At 40.6% G+C, this 25,975-nt stretch overlaps 1 protein-coding gene across 9 annotated transcripts in view; it reads left to right on the top strand.

Moving 5' to 3' along the window:
• The first annotated feature begins 3,463 nt into the window (after positions 1-3,463).
• The window catches only part of LOC109423356 (potassium voltage-gated channel subfamily H member 6), a 518,403-nt gene continuing 495,891 nt past the window's right edge, over positions 3,464-25,975 (top strand). For 4 of the 9 annotated variants that reach the window (XM_062854258.1, XM_062854261.1, XM_019698320.3 and 1 more), the window contains exon 1: positions 3,465-4,602. The gene's annotated coding sequence lies outside the window, so the exon portion shown is untranslated. Of the gene's footprint in view, positions 4,603-25,975 lie in introns of all 9 variants that reach the window. The other 5 variants (XM_062854256.1, XM_062854260.1, XM_062854257.1 and 2 more) reach the window with 4 other exon arrangements.

Consider the following 25,975-nt stretch of genomic DNA (forward strand, 5'->3'; position numbering starts at 1 on the left):
AGCCGAAGAATCATGGCATCTACAAAAGCTAAACAAAGTGACATTTTCATTCAATTTTAATGTTCCAAAGTGCTAAAATTGAAACGAAATGTTACAGTTGTTTGGCGCAAAGCTTTTCCGATATCCAGTTATGCGTGTTTGTTCGAGTTTTCGGTTTACGTTGAGATAGGCCGAACGAGGGGACTATGCTAACCAAGCATCCCGATACCCTATATGCAAGAGAACAAAATCGAGAATAAAGCGATCTCTTCAAATCACGTCATTTCAGATTCCTGCGGTGTAAATGTATAGTAGGATGGATCAATGTTTTATGGACAAATTATAATTTAATCACATCAACCAACACCGTATAAAGTTTTTTCAATCTTCAATCTCGTTTTGCTTCTTAAATTACTGCTCACTATTTGGGTGCGGCTGGTTGAGCCCTCGCTCTTCTCCTTGCGATTGAAATTTGAATGGAAAATTTACATTTTCTGCATTTTCCTCGTAGGAAGGTCAAATTTTACATGAATCGTGTTACCAATGATAATAAAATATAGCCTAAAGTGTGCTGAAATAAACATTGGCGAAGATCACAAAGTGATCTGTGATTGTGAATAAAGTTAACCTTCTTCATGCATTGGCTGACGCTCACGCCGCTTCCGTACTGAATGGGATGGGATCAAAATGACCACGGCTAGGGTTAAGGTGGTCAAGCAGTCAACTGAGAGGTCTGATATTTTTCAGCTCTGTTTTGATGTTAAACATAACAAAATATGTACCATCAATAAGTTTCCCATATCGATGATGGCTTTGTTAAAATTGTTGCTATTTTATATAAAGTGTTCACAGGATTCAGATACATTTTGGCTAACGTCGACGGAAAGTTCATGAGTACATATTCGACGAGAAAGGCACTATCACCACTAGGTGGATTAATCTGGGTGTTATACTTTATGGTTAAGGCCTCCACATCTACACTCGTAACAAAGCATCGGTTACATTTCAAACTCACTATAACGCGTTTTGGTAGTCATAGAAGTTCAGCTGATTAACGTGATACTTAAATATACATCTAGAAGCCTCCTGGAAGGGCCCATATAGCCGAGGCGGTAAACGCACGGGTATTCAGCATGACCATGCTGAGGGTGACGGGTTCGATTCCCGGTCGGTCCAGGATCTTTTCGTAAAGGAAATTTCCTTGACTTCCTTGGGCATAGAGTATCTTCGTGCCTGCCACACGATATACGCATGCATAATGGTCATTGGCAGAGGAAGCTCTCAGTTAATAACTATGGAAGTGCTCATAGAACACTAAGCTGAGAAGCAGGCTTTGTCCCAATGAGGACGTTACGCCAAGAAGAGAGAGAGAGAAGCCTCCTGGATCATTCAAACTATTCCGAAAATAAGAATATGGTTTGCATGAACTCTTGGAGAAGTTTTTTGAGGATTCCCGAGGAATCCTCGGGGAACTCCCGGAGAAATTCCCGTGCAATTCCTGGAGGAATTCTTGGGGAACTTCTGCAAAGTTATTCGAAAGGTTCTAGAAGTAATTCCCGAGGAACTGCTGGAGTAATTCCAGAATAGTTCCTGAAGGAATTTCCAGGAAACTGTCAGGAAGCGTGTGAAAAATTTCACAGAAATACCTAGAGACAATTCTTAAGAACTTGTAGAGGTATTCTCGGAGATCATCACCATAAATATCTGAGGGACTCCTTGAGAAATTTTTGGGTAGTTTCCGACACTTCAAAATTCTACAAAAATCATTTGTATGTCAGTGGATGCACAAATAACACAACTTTATCGATGCAATTCTTTCACGATCAAGAGTTACATCGATAAAGTAAAGAGTTCAAGAGTAGAGCTTGTAGAGCATGGAGGTATTAATTCCAGAATAGTTTGGATGACCTAGATCACCAAGTGAATGTGGCTAAGTTGTAAGTGCACTCTGAGGCTCTAAAAGTACCGTTATATTTCGCGAGCATTCGCAACAATAAAAATATCCTAAGATTTACAGATAGTGCAACCCATACTTAAACATATATTGGGTCCATTTGTATGTCAGTGGTCTCCCAAATAGCAACACACAGACATACTCGTAATATTATATGGTGCAACAAACACAATCGTGAAAGAATAATGCCGATAGTGTGAAGTGAAACAAGAGTAGAGCCTGTAGATCTTGAAGGTCCTAATTCCAGAATAGTTTGGGAAGCCTGGAATATCTCATGAATGTACCAAAAGCATTATACATAGTTTTACACTGAGGCTGTAACAGCAGTATAGACTACATTCCACGAATATTTTTTTTTTACATTTAAAGCATGATACAGTATGTTGATACTGTAACCCTAACTTCAAGGTGTATTGAAGGCCTTTTTTTATTTCACGGGATGTCCAACTTCCACAATATCGAGTTGCTCGTAACATTGCGAGGTATAATGGACATCAACGTGACTACATTTCTTGAACAGAGTGAACACAAACGATGGTAGATCTTAAGAAAATGAATTCCACAGTAGTTTGGATAACCTTCTTCTTCTTCTTCTGTATGGCTCTACGTTGAGCACTTCCACAGTTATTAATTGGAGGGCTTTCTTTGCCAGCCATTGCATGAATTTGTATCTTGTGAGGCAAGCACAATGATACACTATGCCCAGGGAGTCGGGAAAATTTTCCCGACCGGAACGGGAATCGAACCCGCCGTCTCCGGATTGGCAATCCATAGCCTTAACCACTAGGCTAACTGGAGACCCTTTTGGATGACCTATTACCCTATTATTTTGGATGACCATTTATCATGAATTTTCTAGGGATGCTTTGAGGCTTTTTGAGTACCATAGACTATGTTCTGTGATGGTTCATCATGTATAAAATTTGATTGAGAATGTTGGATTTGTGTCACAAACTTCGGAGTACTTTGGAGGCCTTAGAATAGCTCTAGGATCAAAACTTTCACAGACTATGTTGGGTAGTAATACATTGGCTGTCAAAGATCAGTGAAAACTATTGATGATTAGCAAATCGATGAAATTTGAGCAAAAACATGTAGATAGAATTTATAAAAAAAAAATACAAAAAAACACGTATTTTCGGCTCCCAGCGAAAGGGGGGAGGTACCATGCATTTCTTAGCACAACTATTACCCTTGACTATTAAAAAAAGTTCCGGGGTAAAATGTTTTAAAACAAAGAAGATAATAAGATATTGCATTTCTGCCAAAAGTAGATCGTCCCGGGTGTTTACGGGTTAAGGGAATTTTAACGATTTTTCGTTCTCTAGCGAAATACAAATAATGGAGGCGCATGGTAAATTAACTGTGTTTCATTTCTGCCGTGCCTTCCATCATTATCTGTATGGACGTTCATTCGATTAGTTCATTTTTGCTATAGGCTTTCCTTGGCATGCGAATCGACAGTAGTAGGTACTGATCCATCCTGCGCACGTGCCTGAGATGGGAGCATTCCGTGTTTGGAGCCATCATCATCGTCATCATCACCCGCCATCATCGACACCCGTCGTCGTCGTTCGTCGGTCGTCGTCGTTGGAGCGGGAGCCCTTTTCTGGCATTGCGGAAAAGGCAAGGTGCGGCGGTCGGTGGTGTTGTTGCGCTATGATTGGGACCGGCGGTGGTGATGTGGGGAGGTCGGGGGAGCCAACAAAAGGGCCTCCTCTCGGTAACTTCGCGCAACGATGACGTGTTTTGGATGGTGGAAGCCGCCGCATTCGAAAGCTCTAGTTCGTCGGGTGGTCGGTTCGGTAGGTCCGTTCACTTCGGATGGTTGGTCGGTCGCTCAGTTGATGCAGAACAGTTGGCGAACGAAGCACACGAAGCGCGCCGGTCCGGTGTGGTAGTCTCCCTGTTCCGTTTCGACCGTTTGAAATCCGAGTTAATCCGAGAACCGCCAAGCAATAACCAAAAGTTGATTTGTTGTTTCTTGTTTTTTCTTTTACTTTTCCGCAACCCCCCGGGGAAAGTTTCTGGTTTCTTACCCCTTCTCGTATGTTTGGTATAGTCTAGGATACGGTAAGACAGCCAGTCAGCCAAAAAGGGACCAATTTGGGCTGCTCGGTCATCGTCTGTCGCCTCGAAGCCTACTGCAATCGAACGGAAGGCGTCGCATGACGTGTAGTGCGTGCAACTTGTATGTGCAAATCGGATCCGATGTGTTGAAAAGTTCTGTTCAAGTGTTTTCGTCAGTGTAATCGTCAGTGCCGTAGAGGAGAGTGTGGGATACTTCCTGTCGAAATTGATAGGAGTTCGTCGGTTTCCGGTGGTTTCGCGTGCGGGCCGCGCAGGAAATTGAATTACTGCTAGTGGTTTCCAGACCCTGCTCCGGAATCGGGGTTCGGGGTTAACTTCGCTCAGTTTTGACGGTTTCAGAAAGTTCTCAAGCGGAGTTCACACTGTTTGCGAACAGAAGGGAATGCCTTCGCACAAAGAAGAAGAACCGTGATCTAAGCATGCGGCAATAGCGTACGAAGAAATCAGTGCGAAAGTAGTTCGGGTGAATCATATGGTTGCTTGGATGCGGCTGATGATGACGATGACGCTGATAAGTCGTGGATAACTGCGATTACATAAAGAAGTACGAGGAGAAGACTAACAACATAATACATAAGGTAGAACATCTGCGGCTGCGGCTGCGACAATCCATCATCCCTTTATCCGATGACGCTCACTCTCTGGAATCAGCTGACAGCTGAGGATGATGGAACAAAATTCTGACATCCTAAATTCCAAGCATTCCATTCATTTCCTCCAACGCACCGTATTTTTTTCAGGTTCGATAACTCTGATCGTGTTCTTTCCGCATCGCAAAAAAGTGCTTATTATGTAATGAAAAATTCATACCAGTGAATTTGATAGTACATCGACTCGGGCCGCAATGCAAGGGCACCTAGATAGTGGAGAGCGATTTTGCCGTTTTTTTTTAATGGCACTATATAATACGAACAAAAATAAAAATACACCACCCCGTCTATATGGCAACGGATACGACCACTGAATGAGTTCCAAAGCAACGAATGTTCGTTTTTTTACTCGGAGGTTTTGAATTAGTTTCTTTTGAAGTTGGCATAGGTTGGCCAGCAGCACGAAGTGATAGGTGGTTGAAAGGACGAAACCGGATGCGGAGATCCTTCGGAACTAACCGAAAATCATCAAATTTGGCATCAATCCAACTTTAATCAGACTTACCGATCCCGAACTAACCTCCAGAGGCATTTACTGGCACTATGCTGCAGTAGGAAAGGCCATGCCGCCGCAAGGGTGTGCGATAGTCGCAAGAAGTTGAAATTGTTGGAGGTTATATAGCTCATTATGAGTTTTACTTCTATGTTTTGAGGCAAGCCTATATGTATGGTGCTTTATCCGCTTGGATAAAGCAAGTTGGCATCGCGTTGTATTCACAAATCTGGAACTTAATGTGTGCAACTAATAAGAACATTTTGAGCTCTTCTTTTTAAGCAATTTGAGTTTCTGTCATGTGAGTAACATATTATGGTCTATGAAACTTGCTAACTTGTTATTTGCCGTTCAATCTACTATCTATCAGAGTCAACATCGAGAGTTGTTTTTTTATATGTTTTTATTTACGTGTATAGAAGAATTTGAATAGTCTCCCATTGTGAAGGCACTGAGTGAGATAAGGTGGAAGCATCACCAAATTTGTTTTGTTATGTCTTTAAGGACAAACTTGCTAGAATTCAAAATTGGCCACCACACGATTTAAGGCGCACAAATCTCATTAAAAACAAAACCAGCGCACCCTAACTTCTTTTTCACCGAGAAATAACTGCAGACATGAATTTCTTCAGTTTTTTTCATCCAGGGATCTCTACAGAAATTCTTCCAATAATTCGCTCTCTTAGAGCTCTCCTGAGATTCCCTAAGGAGTTGTCTCTGAGATTCCTCATGAGGTTTCTTTAGAAATTCCTCCAAGAATTCCTCCAGAGATTATTCCGGGAATTCCTTCTGCGATTCTTTCAGGAAGAACTTCATGAATTATTTTAAAAATGCCTCCAGAAACTCTTCGTCACTTAATTATTTCAATTTATTCCCTTAGGAATTTCTCTTGGAATTGCTTCCGAAACCAGGGATTTCTTCAGGAACTGCTACAGGGATTCGCCCAAGATTTCCTTTACGTATTCTGTTTATGTATAAATTGTTCAGGGTTTCTTCAGGCATTTCAGCGATTTTTTTAGTACTTCCTCCTGAAATTTCTTCAGAAACTTCTTCTGGAATTCATTCAGGAAATGCTCCTTGGATAATTTCAGGAATCCTTCCTGTGATTCCTCCATAAATTTCTCTAGGATTTCTTCCGCCATTCTTCCCGAATGTGCTCCAGGGATCCTTCAGGGATTTTATCTTGGGATTCCTCTAGAGATTCCTAATGGAATGCATGCAGGGATTCATCCAGGGGTTCCTCTAGAGATATCGCAAGGAATTTCTTTAGAGATTCCTTCAGGAATTTCTACAGGCATGTCTCCAGGAATTTCTCCAGGGGTCTTTTCAGGCATTCCTTCAGGAAATCCACACGGGATGTCTCCAGGAATTTGTTTAGGAATACCTCCAGGCATTCCTCCAAGAGTTCCTCCTGGGATTGCTATAAGGATTCCTCCAGGCATTTCATATAGGAACACCTACAGGAATACCTGCAAGAATTACACCATTTTCCTCCAGGAATTTCTCCCCGAATTTTTCCAGGAATTATTTCAGGTATTCCTCCAGCAGTTCCTTCAGACATTCATCCAGGATTTCATCCAGGCATAGCTCCAGGGACTCCTCCAGGAATTCCACCAGCAATTTCTCCAGGAATTCCCTCAAGTATTTCTTCAGGAACTTTTCCAGCAATTTCTCCAGGAAATCTTCCAGGAACTCCTTCTGGAATTCCATCAAGAATTCCTCCAGTAATTCCTTCAGATTCGTATCAGAATTCTTTCTGAGATTAATCCAGTAATTTCTCCACAAATGCTTTCTAGAATTCCTCCAAAAATTCTTCTGGAAATTGGATTGCTACATAAATTTTTCCAGGGATTCCGCCTCTGAATTCCCCAAGAGATTGTTCCAGGAATTCATACAGTGCTTCCTCCACGAACTCGTCCAGGGATAGTTCCACGAAGTTTCCTCAAGAATTCCTCTAGAGATTTCTTCAGGAATTCCTGCTGGGATTCCACCAGGAATTTATCCAGAAGATCCTCCTGGAATTCCTCCTGAAGTTCCTCCAGGTATTCCTGCAGCAATTCCTTCATGAAGTCCTTTAGGGTTTTCTCTAGGATTTCATCTGGGGATTGCTCCGGGAATTTTTTCTGATTCATAAGCAGAAAGTCCTGGGTTCTATCTCCTGGCTCGTCCCGTTCATCCTACTTTGTATCTTTCTCTCTACTTTCTCTTCGTGCATATACATCTCATGTATGAACACACGTGTCATTGGCATCGCCATTGGCGTAGCTAGAAGGGGGGGCCTGTGGATAATCCTAAAAGTAATCCTAAAAAAACCCTGGAGTGAATCCGTGATAAAGATTATGAACGGATTACTGAAATTTTTTAACTTATCGCTGAATAAATTTTTGAAAAAAAAAATCCAGAGAGATATTTCGGAACAAATCATTACAGGAATTCTCGGAGCAAAACCTGCAGGAATCCCTGGAGAAATTTCTGAAAGTATACCTGGAGGAATTCCTGGATGAATTCCTGGAGGAATCCAAAGAGCAATTATGCGAGAATTTCAGGAAAAAAAATCTGAAGAATCCGCATCAGAAATCCCTGTAGAAATTACTAGAAAAAAAATTAGATGAATCCTTGGAGGAATTTCTGGACGCATTCCTGGAGGAATCTCTGGAGGAATTCTTCGGAAAATCACAGGAGGAATGCCTAGATGTATTTCTGGAGGCAATCCTGACAACCTTCTGGACAAATTCCATGCGGAATCCCTGAAGAAGTTCGTGGACTAATGCCTGGAGCAATTGCTGTACGAATTTCCGAAGAAATGCCTGGAGGAATTCCTGGATCCATTCCTGAATAAATTCCCGGAGATATTTCTGAAGAAATACCTGGGGTAATTCCGGTGAAATTCGTGGTAGAAATGCCTGGATGAAATTCTGGAAGAATGCCAGGGGCAATACCTGGAATAATTCTTAAATGAATTCCGGAAAGAATTTTTCGGGAAATTTTTAAAAGAATCCCTTGAGGATTTCCTGGAGGATTCCTGAAAAAATATTTGAAGGAATTCCTAGAGAAATCTCAGGAGGAATTCATACAGGAATCCCAGGAGACATTATTGGAATAATTCGTGGATAAACTCAGGGAGGAATTCTTGAGGAAATTTCTTAATGAATCCCTGGAGGATTTTATAGATAAATTCTTGGAGAAATTGCGGTAGTAATTTCTGAAAGAATCTTGGAATGCCTATAGAAATCTCTGGAGGAACTTCTGAAGGAATGCCTGGAGGAACCCCAGAATAAATTTCTGGAGACATTCCTGTATCAATTGCTGGAGGAGTATCTCGAGAAATTCCTTAAGAAATCCTTTGAAGAAACCCTGGAGAATTTCCTTCAAGAATCCCTGAAGAAATTCCTGGACTAATGCCTGGAGCAAACTCTGGATAAATTCCTAGATGAATTCCTGATGGAGTTTTTAGAAGAATTCTGGGAGGGACCTCTAGAAGAACTCCCGGAGCAATCTCTAGATGAATTCCTAGAGAAATCCTGGGATGAGTCCATGGAGAAACTCCCAGGAGAAATTTCTAAAGGAACCTCTTGAAAAATTCCTAGAGGAATCCTTAAAGAAATTTCTAGAGAAATTCTTGGAAGAATTCCTGGGAAAGTTCTTGAAAAAATCCCTGGAGGAATCCCTGAAGCAATTTCTGGAGGAACCTCAGTAGGAATGCCTGGAAAGTTCTGGACAAATTCCTGCAGGAAGTTCTGGACAAATTCCTTGCGGAATCCCAGGAACAATCCCAGGAGAAATCTTGAGAGAAATTCTGGAAGCAATTACTGGAGGAATTTCAGAAGAAATTCTAAGATACATTTCTGAAGAAATTCCAAGGAAAATTTCTAAAGAAATTCCAAAAGAAATTTTTGAATAAATTCCAATAGAAATTTGTAGAGTAGTTCCCAGAGTTATTTTTGGAGGAATTCCAGGAGGAATTGCTGGAGGAATTGCGGTAGTAATTTATGAAGGGATTCCTATGGGAGTTCCTAGATCAATTCCTGGAGGACTTTCTGAAGAGATTCTTGGGGTAATTCTAAAGAAACCTCTTAAGGAATTCCTGGAGGCATCCTTAAATGAATTTCTAGAACATAGCTTGGAAGAATCCCTGGGGGAATTCTTGGAAATAAACCTGGAGGAATCCCTAAAACAATTTCTGGAGGAACATCAGGAGGAATTCATGAACAAATCTCTATAGGAAATCTTGGGGAAATTCCGTGGAACTATTAATGGAAGAACTCCAGGAGGAATCCCTAAACGAATACCTTGAGGAATCCCTGAATGAATTCCTTGAAGAATCTCTAGAGGAATTCTGGTAGAAAACCATGGAGAAATTTCTGAAGGAATTCCTGGAGAAATTTTTAGAGGAATTCTGAAAGGAATTTCTGGTGGAGTTCCAGAAGGAATTTCTAGAGGAATTTCTGGAGGAATTCCATGAGGAATTCCAGAAGGATTTTCAGGAGGAATTACTGCAGGAATCATCGGTGGAATTTCTGGAGGGATTCATGAAATAATTCCTGGAGGAATGTGTAGAAGAAACCCTAGAGAACAAATTCCTGGATTAATTCTTGGAGGAAACCCTGGAAGAATTCCTGGATCCGTTTTATAATTAATTCCCGGAGGAATTCCTGAGGAAATACCTGGGGTAATTCCTGTAGAAATTCTTGGTAAAACTCTTGCAGAAGTCCCTGGAGAAATGCCTGAATAAAATGGAGAAACCGCTAAAATTCCTGAAGAAATCCTGAAATCCTGGATTATTCCTGGGGGAGTTCCTGAAGGAATCCCAACAAGAGTTCTTGCAGGCATTTTTGAAATAATCCCGGAATTCGTTTTAGAAAGAATAACAGAAGAAATTTTCGGTGAATCCCTGGAGGAACTCGAAGTAATTTCTGAAAAAACCCAATGAGCAATCCCTGAAGCAACCCCATGAGGAACTCAGGAGAGCTTTCTTAGCGAATACTTGGAAGAATTTTTGTAGGAATATTCCTGGATAAAAAAAATTGAAGAAATCAATGTCTGCAGTAATTGTTGAAGGAATACTAGGATCCCTAAAGATTTTTTTGTACAATTTTTTCAAACAATTCTTGGAGTATTTTTTAATAATCTCTAAGTAAAATTTTCTCAAAGATTTTCTGGAATACATTCCTGCTGAAATACTTCGAATCATTCCAGATGTTATTATTGGAGCAATCTCTAGTAGAATTCTGGAAGGCGTATATGGAGAAATCCCTGTAGAAATCTCTGAATACCTGCAGAAGTACCTTAAAGGATCTCTGGAGAAATTCCTTAAGGAAACCTCGAAAAAAGCACTGGAACAATTTCTTGAGGATCCTCTAAAGATATCCCAAAACAAATCCCCGAAAAAATGTTTAGTGGAATCCCTAGATGAATTCTTGATTGAATTTCTGGAAGAAGCCATGATGTTATCACTGAAGCAAGTCATGGAAAAAAAAATCTTGGAGGAATTGTTCGTACTCATATAGTTTACGAAATTATGAACAAATCTAAAATAGTCATTTTGATTACTCAAAACTACAATACCAATTTGCATATTCACATATTGGGCGGCCATCCCGCTTAAAATTCATTTGAAGACAGGCCCCCCCTGGGCCCCCTCCAGGAAAAAATCCTAGCTACGCCAATGGGCATCGCTAGAACCAGACACGGATTGAAACAGTGTGACACTTACGAGCTATGCAACCGAGCGAACTGTGCCGCTTCACAGTAATAATCTTCCAACAATCTATTACTTTAAGCCTGGTATCACGTATCCATGCGCGAACCCTTTGCCTAAAATGAACATTTCCAAATACACTCCGAAAGATTGTACGACATTTCCCCGAAAACCAGTTCCCCGAATGAAGTTTCCCCGAAAGTTTTTTCCCCGAATGTACCATTTCCCCGAAAAATGTTTCCCCGAATGTACCGTTTCCCCGAATATACCGTTTTCCAGAATGTACCGTTTCCCCGAAAATATTATTGCGTATGCCATTTAACATTGACCCAATGCACAACTAGGGGCATCCGGTCTTTAGGACGAAGTACGCTTGGCCAAAGTACGTCAGACCGGAGTACGTTAAGCCGAATAAGTTGCGAAGCTGAAGTTCATAGGGTAGAGTGGGTCAGTAGTCCGTCTTTTTAATTTTCTACAAAAAGATGTTAAAATTTGTTTTCAAAGGCCTAGAAGATGTTTGAGTCCCTTGAGTGTTTAACATTCCTCGAATCTAGGGAATTCTATGGAGACTGGGATATTCTTCCATGATTTTACAATATTTTTTTATCCTTTTCACTTTTCTCACATAGATGATTTCTTGATGTTGATGTTATACTGTTACTAAAGAACTGATGATCAATCCCCAGTAACATGTTGATAGGCAATTAGTCTTGTAGAGATTTTGAAAACCGCCATAAATCTTTCTATCTATTATTTTGGTTCTATTATGGTTCTAAGAACCTCTTCTAGTGTATTTGACTTAACAATGTTACTTGGGAAGTGATCACTCTGCCAACATTCCATCTGATAATTTCGCCTCTTTTTATAACACACAGTTGTTTTTAGTTGTAATATTGCATAGCTTATTGACGGTAGTAATTTATCAAACCACTGAGTGTCCCATGGCAGATTAGATTCTTTGAGAAGTCGGCTATTCTTTTAAGTATTGGGTTATATATGATAACTGTTTTTTTTCTTGGCTTTCAACTCAATCGTAATGATGCTCGTCCGGCGTAATGATACTTTCGGCCTAATGATTGCAGCCTTACGTACTTCGGCCTGACATACTTCTGCCTAAAGATCCAGCAGCGTCTTTTTGGCCAGATTGATAACCTTTCATTTAATAAAATTTTCCTTCTTTCAAACAAGCTGTTCTTTCAAGTTGAACAGCTCAATCAATCATCAGTTATTTGAAATTTGACTGCTGCTATATTTATTTCTTTTTTGTGATCGACTATTCTAGTAGATATCTATAGGTGTTACAGTAGAAATCTTCATCAAAGATTCTCCCTTCTTTCATCATATACTGTTCTTTCAAAATATTGCCGGCGGTCTAACTACTAGTATGTTCTGTAGAAATGTCAATTCTAAATGCTACTTCGGTCATGATTGATTTACAAAAAAACTGAAGAGTGCTTAGCTTCAAATCTGTTTGTCAAACACATTGACTTTTTTTAAGCCTGTTAATACACATAAAATTGTGCTCATAGATTTCCTTCGCTAGCAAGAATACTTTAAGACTTAAAGTTGAAGTCATCTGGATCATGTGTTTTACAATGACAATGAACTTTAGCAGATTACTACTACAATCACGATGACTCGTTTTAAAGGTATTATGTGTCTAATCGATTGAAAATTTAAAAATAAATAGAAAGAACAGCCTATGAATGAAAGAAGGGAAAATTATGATGAGCGTGTTCTTAATTGAGTGCCATGTCATTTTCAATCAGTACAACAGAAAAGAATGACCCATATTAAAAAAAAGCAAACCTCACTGAAGCATCACGAAGAACATTATATCTCGAAGAATTCATGGTAAGAGGGAATACACAATATCAATGAGATGTGAAAGTTTCCATGATCTTGATATCTTTCTAAAGACTACACATCAGCACACTTTGTACTCAGGCTAACTCTCCGCTACTTCGTTCTAATGACTAGTTGACACAATGGAATTAATCAAGAAAATTATTAGAAACCAGTACTAAAAATAGTATTATAAATATTTCGGGGAAACGATACATTCGGGGAAACGGTACATTCGGGAAAACGGTACATTCGCGGAAACGGTTCGTTCGGGGAATCGTTTTTCGGGGAAATAACTTTCGGGGAAACTTCATTCGGGGAACTGGTTTTCGGGGAAATGTCGTACAATCCTCCGAAATCCACACAGTGAACTCCGTGGTCTGTTGGCAACAAGCGATTGCGATCTTTACTGAATTATTTCCAGTTTTCTAGAAATTCAACGTATATCTTCAGAATCAAAATGCTCGGGATATTACCAGCATCAGAATCCCTATTTCTTGGTATCCGAAATCGCACAACCTTGCTAACTACTTCCAAACTAGTGGCACCGACCGATACCTACATTACATACTACAGCCAGCAGCCCCTTGTCACTTCCCCCACCCTCTCGCCAGTAACCTTTTACCCCACGGAGGGTCGGGCAGAGCCCATTGGGACCGGTTGAGGCGAAAAGTGTTTAAATTTTTCAAAAGAGTGCGCAAAATCGCCTACTGTCAAGTGCTGGTTGGTGTGTTTGTTGGTCGGTGTTTTTCACTTGATTCCGCTTTCGACGGTAATTCGTCATCGTTACCTTTCCTGCTGCTCCCCAATCGCCGGGTGCCAAGCCGGTCTCTCCACAATTCATAGACGGCAAGCAGCAGTTGAGCCCCATTGATTGTTTGACGCTGCCAGACCGTCGACGAAGACGACGACGATGATGGGAGAAGGATTTTTCCTTTCACAGTTTGGTTCGCCTAAGGGGTCGGAAATGTCGGAACTCATGAAGCTTTTGTCAGCTACGAGTTCATAAAAGGGACCCCGGGGGAGGGGGAGAACTATGACGTAGCACTACACGTAGTTACTTGCTAAGTACTTGACGAGCTACGTACATGCTGGCACTACTGGTTAGAGCCGAACTGTGTGACGGTTGATTGGGTCGTAACCGACCCGGCGGCTTCCTTTAGAAGTTTGAATAGATGAAAATGGATAAAATTTCTTTGTGAGCTCGTCTTTTTTTTTTTTTTTGGATTCCCAATTCTGGCCAATGGTTTTAAATTAACATGTTAAAAAGAAAATGTTTTAGTACAATAATCTAAGTTGAGTAGCTAGAGCTGTGAGCTACCAACAAAACTCAGCTTCACCTTCTTATTAATGAAATGATCAAAATTGAGTGATAGCTCATTTAATTTCACTGAATCGTATAAATCCACTTTCGTTTTCAGGAGCGGACCTGGTATGATGATTAGAACACTTGACTATCACACCGAGCACCTGGGATCGAATCCCACTCTCGACAAACTCGCAAAATGTGAGTTCTTCCTTCGCAAGGGAATTAAAGCGTGGGTCCCGAGATGAACTAGTCTGGGGCCAAAAATCTTGTTAATACAGATAAAAAAAACTTTCGTTTTCATCATTTTAATAATCTAGGTGGGCGGGCTCGTTGGCCTAGTTGATACCGCTTCTGATTCGTATGCAGAAGCTCTTCGGTTCAATCCCGAGTTCGTCCCTTTCCTCCTACTTTATATCTTTCAATATACTTTTTCCTTCCTCTCTATATATACAACTCATGTATATTCCTATCTTCATAGCCTTCGCTAGAACAGGAACGGGTTGAAAAAGTTATTTCCCTTGCTTCCAACAATCACAACAAAGTGTCAATCTGTCATATAACGCCTACGACAAATGTAATGAAGCGAATTGAGTCGCATTATCTTGAGAGTCATATAATCTATCACCTTACGCCTGACATCCACGCACCAATGTGTGAACCCATTGCCAACCATATCCCACCAACATTCCGACATTCGCATGAATTTATGAGGACGCAGAGGTATATTCGGTCTGCTGTGATTACAAACGATTGCAATCATCACTTCCTTCCCTCACCTCCACATTTACCTGCGCCATTTGTCGACCAAAAATAGAAGATCACCAACATTCACTCACTGAAAATGTCTGCTTAGTTCCTGGCAGATATCTCATTAATTGCTTGTGTGAGTGAAGCTGGTCTGGCGGTATATTGGGGTAGCATCCGCGGGCGGTCCATCAAGCAAAAGCTCAAGGTCAAGGTCATTATTTTTTATTGAAATTATGTATGTACTAATTTTGGTTCAGGGAGAATTCTCAATGAATTACTAGTCAAAATATGTTAAGGAGTTTCTGGTGAAACATGAAAAAAAACAGGGTCATGAAACAAGAATTTTTGGCAAATTTTTTTATGAATGTTTCAGTTATTTTTGGCAGAATCGATGAAAAAATTCTAGATAAATAGCTTAAAGAATACTGATTGATTTTATGAGAACTACTAGTGAAAATGCTAGGGGAAGAGATTTTTGCTTCTTTGAATCATAGGCTGTTCTTTCGAGTTATACTGATATAGAAAACAGTGGCATGATCACTTATGATGACCATTCCCTTTTCGGCCTATCGGCATTCGGCCAAATTACTCGGAACCAGATTTTCAAAGGAATATATTCAATGGGTACCTCGGTATTTTCCCCGTCTTCTACTGAGTTTTCAATATCAGATTTTACTCGGTATGCTCGGTTATCTCTTTCGCTGAAACTCTGAAAATGATTTAACGAGTTCAGCAAATGAACTGTCAAAATTTACAGATGTACGGTCAATATCGTTACTGATTAACGGTAAAGATTGCTAACCAAGTTAATTTTACTGTTGAGAACTCAGTGAAAAAAAAATACTTATCTACAACATCAGAATCATAGTGTGATATCAAAGGTCCTCATAGTCAAATTGTCAGTAAACAAAATAATAAGAATGAGAATGTTTTTAAAATAAAACCAATAACTGCAATGGCTCACTTTTTTAGGGTATTGTGGAAGCATTTTTTAATAAACTCATAGCGGTTTTTCTCCGGAAATTTCCACACGACTTTTTACTCCGAGAATTGCTCCAAGATTTAACATTAACGCTTCCGATCGATTTTTCCAAGGATTGCTTCAGATTCTCTTTTCCGCACGATGCTCTCAGATAAACTTCACCAATTTTCCGGAAATATCTGGGAGTATTTGAATTTTTCTAATTAATTCAAAGGTTTTTCCCAAGGACTCTTTCAAAAATTATTCTAAAGATTCTTCCATAATTTTCCGTACAATTCCTCAAGGTACTTCTCTGGAAGAATTTCTGCAGGAACAGCATTGTTGAAAATATTTTTGAAGGAAGTCTAGAAGCAATTCCTGAAGGAAGTCCTGGCTGAACTCTGGAGAGAAGTACTCTATGAACTTTTTCGGTATGAAAACCTGGGGGAACTCTGGAACAAATTTATGAAGGAACTCGGGAAGGAATTCTTGGAAAAACTACTGAAAAATTCCAACAGAATTTCTAGCAGGAACTTTGGAAAAAAGTGTTGAAAGAACTCCAAAAGAAAGAACTAGAATACTCCAGAATGAAGAGCTGGTAGAACTCCAGAAAGAAATGATGGAAGACCTCCAAAAAATCCTGATAGAATTGCGTCTTGATGAAATGCGGAAGAAAGTCTTGGAGTAACTCCGCAATGAATTCTTGCAAGAGCTCCTGAAGGAAGTGTTTGAAGAAGATTGAAAATAAATGCTGAAAGAATTTCGGAATGAAGACTTGCAAGTAATGCAGATGCAAGTCATAGAGAAACATCGAAAGGAAGTCCAGATGGAATTCCGGAAGAAATTCCTGGTGGAACTTGGGAGAAGATTTCTGCAGCAACTTCGAAGGAATCCCGGGAGGAATTTGCATAAGAAAATGTTGAAATTACTCCGAAAGATACTCCTAGAATACTCTCTGATGAGCCCCATCAAAGACTTCTGGAAAAATCCTTGGAAAAACTCACTAATAAAGTTTAGGAGAATTTTCTAAAGGGAGAACTTTGGATGGAAGTCTTAGAGGAAATCCGGAAGAAACTCCCAGGCAAACTTCGCCAGGAATTCCAACAGGAGCTTTTCATAGAAGTTTTGGAGGATCTCCTGATGAAACCGGGGAAGGCAGTTCTGAAGGAAATCCTGAAGGATGTACCATGTCCTAAAGAAATTCCGGAAAATGCCCTGGAGTCACTCGAGAAGGTTTTTCTCTAGGAAATTTCGATTTAGTTTCCCAAGGAACTCATATAGAAAACTTGTAAATCCATTTCTCTAGGAACTATCGCTGAAATTTGTGGAGAAAATAAAATTTGAATTTCTGACAAGAACTAGCAAAGCGAGTCCTGAAAAAACTCCGAAAAGAATTCCTGTCAAAACTTTGGAAGGAATTCCGGAAGTAAATCATGAATTTGCCTGGAGTAAGTTTCGAGAAAACTCCGTAAGCAATTTCTCATGGAACTACGGGAAAAAGTACTGGAAGAACTCTAGAAGAAATTACTGGAAAAACTCGAAAGGATTTTTTCTGAAGGCTTTCTTTCTGAAATTAAAACAGGATATTCTGAAGGTTCTTTTGAAAGAACTGTTGCTATTGAAATAAGACTGTACGGTTGACTCTCTTGGTTAACGGCTACGCAGTCTTGGGATTTTAAAACGAGTTGTTTTATTCACCCGACGTTTCGACGCGGAGATAGTGTCTTCTTCAGGGGGAAATCGTTTTTTTTGTCCCTTTTTGTGTCGTTTTTGGTACATGACTTCGGAATTACTATTAATTGACCGATTTTGGCAATGGCGAAAATTTTCTCCTTTTATTTTTAAGGAAGACACTATTGCCGTGTCGAAACGTTGGGTGAATAAAACAACTGTTTTTTTTAATCGAAGAATGGGAAGCCGTTAATCAAGAGCGTTTAGAAAAAAACTTGTGAAGGAATTTCTGAAGAAACTCCGTAAGCAAGCCCCGGAAGATCTTCGGAAAGAATTTCTGTCGGAAAACCATGAAAAAACTCCAGGAGAAAGACCTGGATTAGCAGCGGTAGGAAATTCTGTAGAAACTTTGGAAGGAGTTTCTGGAAAAACAGACGGGGGAAACCCTGTGGAAGGAATTCCTGGATGAACTGCGGAAGGAATTCATGCAGGACGAAAATCCGGGAAAAAAGCCATCAAACAATAACAATAATTGCTGTACATCGGCTGAATAAACTATTCAGAAGCTTGATTTTGAAAAATTTGGCCGAATAAACTGTTATTTAACTATTATTGTTACTTGGAAAGTCTTGGGGAAAATTCAGAAGAAACTATGGCAGGAATTCCTGTAAAAGCTCTGGAATTTCTGAAGGAATTAGAAGGAAATACTTCAAGCGCTGAGTACCACTGCCCTAGGGGAAATCTGGTTTTGGAAGAACCTCAAATTAAAGTCTTGCAGAAACTCCTAAAGAACTTTGGATGGAACTCTTGGATAACTTCGACAGGAAGAACTCTAGAAGGTATTCCTTTTGAAACTGCGAAAGACGTTTCTAAAAAAATATTAATTTAATCCATAGAACTTCTGGACGAATTCCAGGAAGAATTCGTAAACTTACGATTAAAAGGATACCCTGGGAGAATTTTGAAGGGATCTCTAAACAAAACTAGGTATATGAAAAAAAATGGAGGAGCTTGAAAGTAATTCTTGGAAGAAGAAATTCGTGCTAAAGGAGAACTAAAAAGGCCTTTCTTGCATTGCGGTCAGACTAAGGCCTGAGAGACCTACATTGGAGAAGTCTTCATTCTACTCGGTCCATGACTGTACGTCTCCAGTTCCGCACTCTGCGACCCTTCCGCAAATCGTTCTCCACTTGATCGACTCACCTAGCTCGCTGCGCACCACGTCTTCTTGTACCGGTCGGATGGTTCTCGAGACCCATTTTAGTCGGATTGCTATCCGACATTCTCATGACGTGACCCGCCCACCGTAGCCTCACGAATTTTGCGGTGTGGACAATGGTTGGTTCTCTCAGCAGCTGATGCAGTTCGTGGTTCATTCGCCTTCTCCAAGACCTGTCGTTCACCTGCACTCCGCCGTAGATGATACGCAATACCTTCCGTTCGAAAACTCCAAGGGCGCGTTGGTCCTCTGCACGCAGGGTTCGTGTTTCGTGCCAATAGAGGACTAGCGCTCTAATCAGCGTTTTGTAGATAGTTAACATCATGTGACGGCGGACTTTTTTCGATCGTAGAGTTCTACGGAGTCCAAAGTAAGAACGATTTCCTGCCACAATGCGTCTCTGAATTTCTCTGCTGGTGTCGTTTTCGGCGATCACCAGAGAGCCCACGAATTCTTCAACCGCCTCGATTTCATCACCGTCGATAGAAATTCGGGATGGCGAGCGCGTTGATTCCTCCCTGGAGCCACCATGTACTTTGTCTTCCACACATTATGACTAATTCGATTCGCCTGACTCACTCTTTAGTCGGATGTACGTTTCCGCCATCGTTTCAAATTTACGAGCTATTATATCACTATCATCAGCGAAATCAAGCAACTGAACGAACTTCGTGAATGTCGTTCTTTTCGTGTTCATCCCCGCTCTTCTTATACACCCTTTAAAGCAATGTTAAACAGCAAGCACGAAAACCAAAACCCGTTGCGAGATTCGAAGGGGCTCGAGAGTGTCCCTGATACTCGAACTACGCATATCACTCGACCCATCGTTGCCCAGATCATTCGTATCAGTTTATCCGGGAATCCGTATTCATGCATAATCTGCCATAGTTATTCTCGATCGATTGTATCATACGCCGATTTGAAATCGATGAACAAGTGATGTGTGGGCACGTTGTATTCGCGGCATTTCTGCAACACCTGGTGGATGGCGAACATCTGGTCCGTTGTAGCTCGTTCACCCATGAATCCAGCCTGATATTGCCCCACGAACTCTTTTGCAATCGGTGATAGACGGCGGCATAAAATTTGAGAGAGTATCTTGTAGGCAGCGCTCAGTAGTGTGATCGCGCGGTAGTTCCCGCAATCCAACTTGTCGCCCTTTTTGTAGATGGGACACACGATACCTTCCATCCATTCCTCCGGTAATACTTCCTCCTCCCAAATCATGGTAATGACCCAGTGTAGTGCTCTCACCAGTGCTTCTCCACCGTATTTTAGTAGCTCGCTTGGTAGTTGGTCTGCTCCAGCGGCTTTGTTGTTTTCAACCGGCCAACCTCATCCTCAATCTCTTGGAGGTCAGGAGCCGGAAGTCTTTCGTCCTGTGCATATACTCCTAGATCTGTTACCACGCCACCTTCGGTACTTGCAACGTCGCCATTGAGGTGCTCATCGTAATGCTGCCGCCACCTCTCGACCACCTCACGCTCGCTCGTAAGAATATTCCCGTGATTATCTCGGCACATGTCGGCTTGTGGCACAAAGCCTCTGCGCGAGCGGTTCAACTTCTCGTAGAACTTTCGTGTATCCTTAGACCAAGCCCACTCATGGGCTCAATCAAGCGTTTTAACGGTAAGTAGAGCCCCGAACAAAGAAACGAACCGCACCGGTCGTTGCTAAGTAGGGCTCGAAAGCGAAAAGTTTACGTACGGTTCGTAGCAGGGCTTAGAATATAGAGACACGCAAAGTACGGTCTCTATCCGTAGGCTCGTGCGCTCTCTCGCGTTTAGCTCTCTGGGTAGCGTAAAGAGGAGACGAAAGAACATGAGTATGGATTTGTTGCCCGGTATATAGTTTCTAGAGAATGATTTTCTTGTTTTGTATAGGTAGAAATTTATTTTAGTTTGCATCAAATATTGCGATTTTTTTTCGACTTGGACTTTGATGCGATAAATTTCGTCGTACTCATATTTCGCTTTCGATTTCGCTGTTAATCTCAGTCGCAGGGTTTTTGCAACTCGCCCGATAATGTGACAGTTTTCGCCGGCCGTCTCAATGTTTACCATTAAGGTCTTTTGTTCTCGGTCCACCAGCTGGTCATGTTTACACAACAAAACCAGCTGGTTCATCGATGTTTACGTTCATCCTTATTGTTCTCGGCTACCAGCTGTTTATGTTTTCATAACCAAATCAGCTGGTTTCGCCTGAATCGGGGAAAGAAGGCGAAAATGTGTCATAAATGTTAGGTTAGTACCATATTAGGGCGAGTTCAATTTCGTCGCCAAAGTCTGAATATTCGTAAAAAATATTTACAATATTCAAAATTTTTATTTTTACTTGCTTTGAAATTTTCAACCAAATAATATAATAGATCGTTACACGAATAACACAACAAATTGTCTGACATACAATTGTGATAGAGTGACAATACAAACGCAGAAAAATAAAAGGTTTAAATTGACAAGCTTTGCTTAAGTATGTTTTGAATAAAGTTTTCTCTTCTTCACCAATTTTAGGATCATGCATATCGAAAATGTATTGATTTTCTCTTAAAATAGTTACGATTGTTCATAATCGCACTTTTAGTTTTTGATTCGGCCGATCGTTTCGAAACTTATATTTGAAATGTATAGTGATTCAGTGAGTTTTGCTTTTTTAACACGTACATGTTTGAGCCGGGGTTTCTACGCTGCAAGTAAAGTTTGGTTTCGCACATTTAGAAAAATGTCCAAATAAATAACTCGCGAAGTTCGATCCAACAAGTTCCAAAATTAACGTCATCCGTCGCAGATTCCGGTAAGAAGATGTGCGTATTTTCTAACCCGAAAAGATACCATTTGACGGTAATAAGTGACCACAAGGTTTACTTTCTCCACTTTCCGGGCTGAGATCCCCCGTGCTGTGCCTCGCGTTTCGTTTTGTCGTGTATATTTCGAAAAAGGCAAAGAAGTTTTGGTTTGCTCTATTATACACATTCTTATATATTTAAAACATATTCATCAACATGTAATCTGGATCGTTTGGTATACGCATCCTTCCTCCCCTGTAAATTCGAGAAGTACCTTGCCGAAAGAAAATATTCTGTACTCCAAGTATTTCGAAGAACACTTTGCGCGTAAATACAACGCAATAGACCTGACCGCTTTGATGTATGAGTCCTGATATGCTGCAAGCATCAATATTGGCAAGAAAAGTAACACGATTGCTTTCCAGGGTGATTCCGCGTACTGGTTGCGTATGTATAAGATTAGGTTTGAGTAGTTATGATTTTTCAAAGATGCTTTGACTGTACCTAACTCAATTCAGACATCATAAAAACACTACAGTTATTTTTTTTTTTTTTTTTGTAAAAACAAACTTTAATCATACCGATAAAAATTTAAAAAACTGAAGTCGAGCTGCCAAGTTTCATCAATTAAAATGGGCGGTGTGCAGGACTGCCATATTGTAAGTTCCTCGTTATAGAAAAAGCAAGTGTTGGATGTTAAAATACAACAAATGTTGTATGAAGTGCCAAAAAAGAGAGTGGGCTCATTATGTACTTTCACAAATACGCAGTCTACTTCAAGCGCATAGAATCTGCTTCCAACAAAATATTCATATACCAGTATATAAAACATCGCAATATATATTAAGATTTCCGATTGATGCTTTGTAACTAAAAGGTTGTGACTGAGTATAGAATTAGCTAATGTTAAAATACACGTTTATGAAAAAAGGTTGCGCAAATTTATCGCAGACTGTTAAAAGACAGCTTCTACTATGACCAGGATTCAAGAAATTTGACCTACGCGAAGTTGTAAAGGAGACAACTACGTAATAAATGTGTTGGAAATGCAAGGGATGTAATTATTCAATAAACCTAATTATTAAAAAAGATGCTCAAAATCTCAAATTCAGATAAATTTCTTGCGAGAAAGGCAACATGGATATCGAAGAGATGGATATTATTTTAGATAAAAATTCAACCAACTAGTCATACAGTAAGCAACAAACATGTAATTTAAAAAAGTTTGCTTGAATTCCGGGATTAAATACAATTATACATTATTGAGAAAATGATATCTTGAAACGCACCAAAACTGGTACAAATCTCCAAGGGAATTATTTATTTGAGTTCAATTTTTACTAACTGTTTTCAGTCTTATCTAAAACCCCTTCTTTCAAAATATGAGCACAGATTATTATACTGAATAAGATTTGCAATAACACCATAGAAATGAACAAAATATTGCGATGATTTACGGAAGTGCAAAAAACCGATGGTACGGATAGAATAGAGACCACCGGTGCGGAAGGGTGACCGATCATTATTTTACTCACATGGAAACGAACGACCGGTGCGAAAATGGGTGGATAACGAAATTAAAAATCGTTAACGACGTGCTGTTGCGTGTGTAGTGTTAAGCCCACGAGTGGGCTTGGTCTTAGCGCGGTACAGTTCTTCCATCGCTTCGCGATCTCGTTCTTCCTGCTGGTGCTTCTTCATCCGAAAGACTGAGTTCTGCCTGTTCCGCGCCTGTTTGTAGCGTGCCTCATTCGCTCTCGTACGGTGTTGCAGCATTCTCGCCCATGCCGCATTCTTCTCGTTTTTCAACTGCTCAGGCACGTTACACGAAATCTGAGGGCGTGTTAGGGGGATTCCGGAAGTATCTCAGGAAGTTTTAGAGTGTTTTTGCTGGTTTTCAGAGGTATTTCCGTGGGTTTCGGAGTGTCTCAGGTGCGTTTCATGGAGTCCGAGTCCCCTGACACGTACCTGAAAGCCCCTGAAACGCCTCAAAAATGACTTGAAAGGGGCGTTTCTCCTTGTAACACCCTTCAAAGATTCCTGAGACCCATGAAACCATTTGAAACCCCCGCTTTTGGCATCTCTGGGAACATTTTGGAAACCCTCTTTGCCCCATCTCAAAGGCCCAGTATACTCCTGTAGTTAAAGTTGGAAACAGTATCAGGTTGTGGATTCGCCTGAATAGCTGGTAAAGGATCAAGAAGCACAAGCCGGACCCAGCCCTACAGGGTCATCAGAACGTTGCAGCATGAGGGAGGTACTTGTGAGGACGTGATCTGAGCTACACGTTTCTTCAAGGTTGTTAAAATTCACCAATTTGCAGCCCAAGTTATACACAATCAATGTTTTGATCAAAAGTTGTATGAAATTCATCGTACATACAGCACCATGCGTCTCCATCCATGGCATCCTTAACCAATGTTATTATGTTTCCAGTTCAAAACCGAATTAGCGACATTTTTTCTTTGACTTCCGCTGCCTTTGCCCTGCGTTAAACATAATGTCGGAAGTGGGGCGCAGTATAGAACACCAGCGCCCCACTTCCGACATTGTGTTTAACGCAGGGCAAAGGCAGCGGAAGTCAAAGAAAAAATGTCGCTAATTCGGTTTTGAACTGGAAACATAATACCTACTTGAATACATATTAACTTCTCACATCCATCAATTATATGCCCCATAGCAAAGTGCTGGCAGAATGTAATGAGCCAGGCCTAGCATACATCAATCTACAACATTCAATCGATCTGATGAAAAGTCACCAACCATACCAAAAAGCATTCCACGGCATCGACAGCAGTTGGTATGTGTACATACAAAACAACAAAGATAACAAAGTCACACCTTCGAAACAGTGTGGCGTTCTATCCACTCCGCAGTCCGCATCCATCCACCACCACCACACCATACCAGATGGTCGGTCTGTCGGTTGGTTCGTCCATTCGATCATGCACCATGCCCCAAACAAACCTCTAAAACATTCATCCCATTCTCGCCGTCAGCAAGTTGGCGACAGCAGCAGCAAGCAGCAACAGCAACAGAAGAAACAGTAGCCAGGGTGGTGGTGCTGGCGGCAACTATTGTGTGCTAGTAGCAACAGCACTAGTAGAATCGTCACTTGACAAGCGGCGGCACACGACGTACCTACCTAGTACCTGCCTTGCGATGATGGGATGAAATGAAAATCGGAACTCGGACTGGTTAGAAGGGGGAAACGGCAAAATGAGGAAAACTAGCTGCCACACCGTTGGAAAAATTTGTCAATACACAAACAGTTTGGCATCCTTTTTGGTTGTGGGGTTTTCAAGTCGATTTGGTTGCGGATCATTCTCGTTCTTGTTGATATATGAGGGGGTTAGAAGCAAAGGGGTGTAAGTGACTAAAACCAACTTTCGAGTAAATGAGGTTTAAAGTTTCTGACCAATTTTTCATCCCATACAAAATGTATGGAGTTTCAACATCAACCTAATTTTGTCTGATGTATTGTAATTTTTCCAATAATCGTAGACACAATCTTAAAAAAGTTCCTGAAAGCTGGAAATCTGAAGAACTTTATGATATACTCAGCTCAAAATCGACAAAATGGTCATTTACACCCCTTTGATTCTGGGCCCCTCATATATAATCAAATCATGCTGAACTTTCTGAAAAAATTGTTGGTGGAATGTGAAAGAGTTGCGGGTGGTGTCGCTGGATGAACTCTTGAAGAAAGAAATTCTGGGAGGAGTTCTTCAAAGAATCCATGGAAGAATTTTTGAAGGACACACCATTGAAATTTCTGGACGAAAAGGAGAAATTCCAAAAGGAACTCATGGAGGTTTCTCTGGAATGATTTCTGAAGATTTGTCTTGAGGAACTCTTTGGGGATTTCTTTGGAAAAAGTCGTGAAGAAAATCTGAAAAATCTCTGGAGGAATTCTTGGAAGATTTCTTGGAAGACTCTCTGAATAATTTTCCTGGAAATTCTTGACGTAGTTGCAGGTGGAGTCTCTTTATTTTTTTTTAAGTGAAGCTGGGAATAATTCCTGGAGGAATTCGTGGAAGAGTTTCCGGAAGAATTTTTGTATATATGTCTGTAAGAATCCCTGAAGGAATCTCTGTCGGAAATCCTGAAGAATTTAATGGAGGAATTCCTGGAAGAATTTCTAACTGGTAGAGAAGCTGCTGAAATGAGGAATTCCGAAATGAATTTCTGGAGAAATTCGTGGGAAAAGTCTAGGATAAACCCCTGAAGGAATTCCTGGGAAGATTTGTGGAGTAATTGCTGGAGAATTCTTTGGAAAAATCCTTAGAAGGATTCCTGAGAAAAATCCTGAAGAAAATCTTGATATTTCTGAAACAATTCTGAGGAATTTTTCAAATGCTGGAAGGAACCCCATGCTTTTTATTTTTTGAAGGATTAACAGAAAAACGAAGATCTTATCCACACTGCCCCCAGAACCGCGACTTGAAGCCACCTGCCCCCGAAGTCCTCGCCATACAGTGAGCGTGTTTTTGGTCGTCTCTTCGCCGCAGTGTGACTGTTTCATGCGCCGAGAACCGGAGGAAATGAGTTCATCATATATGTGGTGATAATT

Source organism: Aedes albopictus, chromosome 2, assembly GCF_035046485.1.
Source record: "Aedes albopictus strain Foshan chromosome 2, AalbF5, whole genome shotgun sequence".
Lineage (NCBI taxonomy): Eukaryota > Metazoa > Arthropoda > Insecta > Diptera > Culicidae > Aedes > Aedes albopictus.